Here is a 6,000-nt window from a genome sequence, read left to right as displayed (position 1 = left end):
TGGGGGCCAATAGACGACTATCAGCCATGTATTGCCCCCCAATAGACGTTTATCAGCCATGTATTGCCCCCCAATAGACGTCTATTGCCCCCTAATAGACGTTTTGATTACCGAAATGAGAATTAATCTTCCTAAAATTACACAAATAAAACTTTGATTAAAGAAAAAAAATGAGAGATTACATCAATTTAAAGCGTCTATTGCCCCCCAATAGACATGTATTACCCCCCAATAGACTTTTATCAGACGTCTATTGAAGGGCAATACATGTCTATTGTCCACTAATAATTTTTTTTTTTTCTTTTTTCTTTCCTTCTGGACCTTCTGCCCTCTTTCCTTCACATATCTCTCTGTTTAGCCTTCACCTTTTTTTTTTTTTGTTTGAGAATGAAGCCTTCACTTTCTGGAACCAGTTTCTTATGCCATTTTTGCTACCTCATCTTTCTTCCTCCAATCCCTGAAACTGGTCTTTACAACTCTACCGGTTTTTTTTTTTTTGATACACATTAGCTCTACCGTTGATCAATCCAATTATAATGAAAAGGCCAGAGCTTTGGAGGCTGAGAAGCTCCGAGAAGACTCCGGCACCTCAGACTCCTCCATGGTCAATGCAGACGAATCGAAACCAAACCATCAACGACACACAATTTCTGATTCAAAGAATCATAAAAAACATGGCAACGCCGACTCCCGACGCGCCAGTCGGCGAAGACAAAATCGCAGACCTGATGCAGCAGACCTATCGTTTGACTCATGGGCTGAAGACGACGAAGACGAGGAGGGGGTGATCGGCGACGGCAAGGAGCACCAGATCCCTACGACGCAGCCGATCACGGACTACGACATCGTCATCGGACGCTCTGCTTTCCGGGACCATCAACGATCTTCACGAGATCGCGTAGCGGTGGTGACGATCTGCATTTGAGGGTCTTGTCGCCGTCGCTGTCGTTGTAGGCAACTTCTCCGGTGACAACGTCGTCGACAGTGGAGCGACGCTGAGAGAGACAGGAATCGTGCCGGAGAGAGAGAGAGAGGAGAGAGAGGGGTTGCTGGCAGTGTGGATAGAGAGGAGAGAGGACAATGGCATCATGTAGTTTTTTAATTAGGTGAAGGGCAAAGTTGTCATTTCTCTTTAAATTGGGTTAGTGGGAATAAAAATCTATTGTTGGGGTGAGTGAGATAACTTTGGCTCATTTTGGGGCTTTTGGTCAAGGACCCAAAAGATTTTGTTTACTAACTTGACGTGTCAGCTACATAATAAGTAAATTAGATTTTAGGATCATGTTCGAAGGTTAGTAACTGAAACTATAATTAATTAAACAAGCTAGGTTAATGTAGCAGAGCCATTCTCTTCAATTTCCGGTCGGCTATACTCCTCTCTAGCTTTTATTTCTTGCCTGAACCTTGCTATCCTCTATTTTCGTTGTGTTTCAAATATCGACAGTTTGCTTTACATCTCTTGTATAATTGTATTTGTATTTTTTCTGTTGCTTGCAGACTAAAAAGCTGGGATGGCACGATGTATTCAGCGTTGCTATTGTAGCTGCCATGTTCATTTTTATCTCAGGTACGTTTTAAACTTTTAATCAATATGTTGTTGTAGTATAATTTTGATGGTCATATACTCATCTACAAAGCATGTTCCTATCTCACAGATATTACCTCATCTCTCTCTTTCATTTAACATTTACTAGCCACAGACAAAAGAACATGCAATTAACGTTTATTAATTTATTGATTCCCTTCTGCGTGCTTCCATCTTTTGTTTGCAGTCTTACCTAACTATACTCAAGCTCGTCTCCAGCATATGATTATCAGGGAGAAAATGAGATACAGAGAATTGAAGGTATATTTCCATGTCCTATCCTTCTCGATATATAGGATTTTCGTTTCCGTTTTTCGGTTTATTGATTTGAAGGTTCATCCTTTCGGTTGTTAAATTGTTGGTTATCACAAATCCCATGAGGTTAGTGTTAAGGAAATTAGAATCCCTCCCGTCAAGGCTCACAGAGTAGACCGATAGAAAAGTAAACAAACCACAAGACAAGCGACAAGAGAACACCGAGATTTAATGAGGTTCAGCATTGTTAATGTCTAAAAGTTCGGCGGTAGCTGAACCTTTGATAACGCTGATCCGGTGGGCGGATCGATACTTAGTGTTCTCAGAGCCTCCGTTGCCTGTCAAGTAAAATACAAAGGGGGGTCAGAGGGAGACCGCGCTGGGCGGTCTTCAACTCTCCGATGCCTAAGTTAGTCAATGTATTTATGTTGACAGAGTAACAGTAGGTAAAGTATTGAATGCGTAATTAATGAGGAGAGAGGAGAGGACCTTTTATAGGTGAGGAAGAGGTTGATCTTCTCTTTGTTTTCGATGTGGGACTGATATTGTCACACCCCCAAACTTGAGACCAATATTGTACTGAAATATGGTACCCGAATTTGGGATGTGAGCCAAACTAAATAGAACTTCCTTTTTGAAAGAAAGTAAAAGACTATATATAGATATATCTGAATAGTACTTTTATTAGAAAATGACATCATTAATTGTACAATACCAAAGTTTAGCAAAATATATTACAGTACTCATTCTCTTGAAATAGTAGTAGGAAAAAAACTTTCTTTTATTTAGTAGGTTCATCCCCTTTTTCCCCATGCATCTACTCGTTACCTGAAAACATGAAGGTGTAGCATCATGAGTAACACAGACCCAGTAAGTACAGCTTACATTCTTATACTAATGTGTCTTATAAGAAATCAAAACTGAACAACCAAGTAAAAATGTACCGAGAACCATTTATATGTTCACACCAAATCTTAAGTATGTATTTGTATACACACAACAGACACATATATCAATATTTGTAAAACTCATAATAATATCACATAGTCACATCTCTTTTATCGAATCAACAAATACTGCAGCAATAATAGGTGCAAATAACCTCAAAACAATGCATGCTCGATTCTCTTTTCACTTAACACCATAACATATTAACAATATATCATAGATAGATATTTGATCAAAACAATATAAGTACACTTTTCATTTTAGTGAATTTTCGGATTAACTGGTAACAAATTATAAATCCACGTGTTAGGGTCCATAATACCAAAACACGGGAAACCACATGCTAGGGTCCATAATACCAAAGCATGGGTAAGCCGCAGCATACCAGGGTCCAACGTACTATACCCAAGTATGTATACTCAAAGTAAGCAACCTTCCTAAGAGTATAATAGTGCACTATCTGAAGGGACTAGGGCCCAGGCTTAACGTCTCATAACACCAAAACACATTTACCAGTAATTCACTTAAGCACGGGGATGTAGATAACACCCGGCTTCACAATTGTACTTCTCAGACATAATCAAATTCACAAAATACAATCTTTATAAATTATAGATCATAATATATGTATATGTACACACACATATAGAGACATACATATATTCAGGAATAACCTCATATGAAAACATATGTAGCATAATTATATAACACAAATAAGTAAATTCACTAGCAAACAACATAATTAAAAATAAGCTAATTAAAAATAAGCTTATACATAACTGGAATCAAGTAAAATATGTAATAATAAAGTACAAGCATATAAACAAGCTTACATAAGTAAATATAACTGAAATTGTGTGGACAAATTAATATATATACATAAATATATATATATATATATATATATATATATATATATATATATATCTATAATTAAACTTGAAAGTAAATGTGCAATAAAATAAAGGTACTGCAAATTAAACTTGAAAGTAAATGTGCAATAAAATAAAGGTACTGTAAATTAGAAGTAGTAAGAGAATATTAGTTAGTAGTCAAAGAGTTAGTAGTCCTCTTTTCATAGTATTAGAAATCTTAGTCCGAAGTGTCCATTCGTCAATCAAAATAATAGTACCAAGTACTGTCAACTTTCTGTTTTTATAACTTGTTCACTTCATGTCCGAAATAGTCAAGTGAGGACACCAAGTCATAGGATTTTTCATAAGGAATTCAATGGAATAAGTCATGTAGTCCAGATCAGAGTGATATAGTCCATAAATGGTAAAAGAACCATAACAGTGCTGAAACTGATATTTTTGAAACTGACCTTTGATGTTTAAATCTTTACGTACTGTGTATTTTACCATTACTTCTCAAACTTTCCAGAATAAAAGTAGAGGTCCTAAGCTTCAAATTGATATAAAGTTTGTAGAAAATGGATAAGAAATGAGGGAGATATGAATTTTTGAAGTTGTGATGGCGGTATGAGATTTCCAGCGAGTTTAAAAGTTGAAAACTTGGATTAGCCATAACTTCTTCATTTCTTAACCTTTTTTAGTGATTCAAAAGCCTAAACTGAAGGATTTTTCATGAAGAAACTGAAAATATAATTATTTTTGACAAGATTAACTTTTATCAAACACGAAAATATATGACTGCAGCAAAACAGATTCTTTTCCATTTTATCATCGGTTATGCATTTTGATAAATCTTAAAGGCAAAAGAATATAAAAATGTAATCATGTACTTACTTAAGAAACTCAGAAGTGAAGTGAAGATTTTGGTCTTGGATCCAAGCTTGGACTTCTTTGAGAAAAACAAAGGGAGTTTCTTGAAAGAAAAGGATGAAGGATTTGTGAGGTGAGTTTTCTCTACAACTAAGACTTCCAAATCAGTTTTGCACTTGATCTTAAGGCTTGAAGGAAAAATGATTCAGCTTCATGTTTATAAAGACTAGAAAGATGCATTAAAAATTAATCTTTAGCATCTTACTTGTAAGTCAAAAGTGAGTTGAAAGTCTATAAAGCATTTACAAGGAAATTTCCAAGAAATTTCCAAGGAATGTTATGGTTGTTAGAAAGAAAAATCAGATTAGTTCTTCTAGATGTATTGGCATTTGAATCATGTATACATATATACACATAGATACACATTTTCTCAAACTAATACGAAGATTGATATGTCATTTCGTAATATTCAAAATATGTGTTAGCAATAACTAGTACTAAAATGACATGCATCACAAAAATAATATAGGTAATAGTATTGGGCTCAATAATAAATATCGAGTATACACAAGAAATACGAACTAAGGTATTTTAGTAAGTTCCTAGAACTCTATTATAACTTGTAAGTATAGCATGTGGTATCATCGGTTTCTAATCGAGAAAATAAATGCTTAGAAGATACTTGGATTATTTCTAAGTTTAAGGTATCTTAGAGTGCTCTACAGTGATACTAAGTTTCGGGTTATTACAGTCTACCCACCTTAAAAGAAAATTCGTCCTCGAATTTTACGTACCTTGTTCTATGAACAATTGCGGATGTTTCTTTCTCATTTCTGATTCTAGCTCCCACGAAGCATCACACTTATCTTGGTGACTCCATAGTATCTTGATCACCTCGTCTTGGACGTGCTCATTCCTTGGGTTAGGCACTAGGGCTGACCATTTGGGCCTGAAGAAATCGGACCAGCTGCATTTCGAACCGGCCATTTGGGTTGACCATTTGGGCTTAACATTCGGGCCGAACATTTGGGCTGGAAACTCGGCCCACCAACTTTCAGCTCGGCTACGGTATGAAGTTGTACATACCGTTGGTATACCGTATCGACTTTACATACGTATACATACCGTACATACCATATGAATACCGTACAGACCGTATATACGTATGAATACCGTACAGACCGTATATACGTATGCATACCGTACATACCGTATATACGTCCGTATGTCGAGCATACACGAGATCCAAAAATATTTGTAGGAGGTAAGGTTCGAGCTCCCGACCTCGAACACGAAGGTTTTACTCCCAACCACTGAAGCAAGAGCTGATTTCATTAATATATGCACACGCGTTATATTTATTATGTCATAGGCGACATAAATAAAATAAAGGGGGAGGCAAGGTTCGAAACCTTAACCTGCTGCACGAAAGTTTTGTCCCCAACCACTGGAGCACAAGCTCTTGTACAAGAGCTTTGCTCTTCAACC

This window comes from Rosa rugosa, chromosome 5 (assembly GCF_958449725.1).
Source record: "Rosa rugosa chromosome 5, drRosRugo1.1, whole genome shotgun sequence".
Classification (NCBI taxonomy): Eukaryota; Viridiplantae; Streptophyta; class Magnoliopsida; order Rosales; family Rosaceae; genus Rosa; species Rosa rugosa.
The sequence above is the reverse complement of the archived record's forward strand: the minus strand, read 5'-3'. Positions refer to the sequence as shown.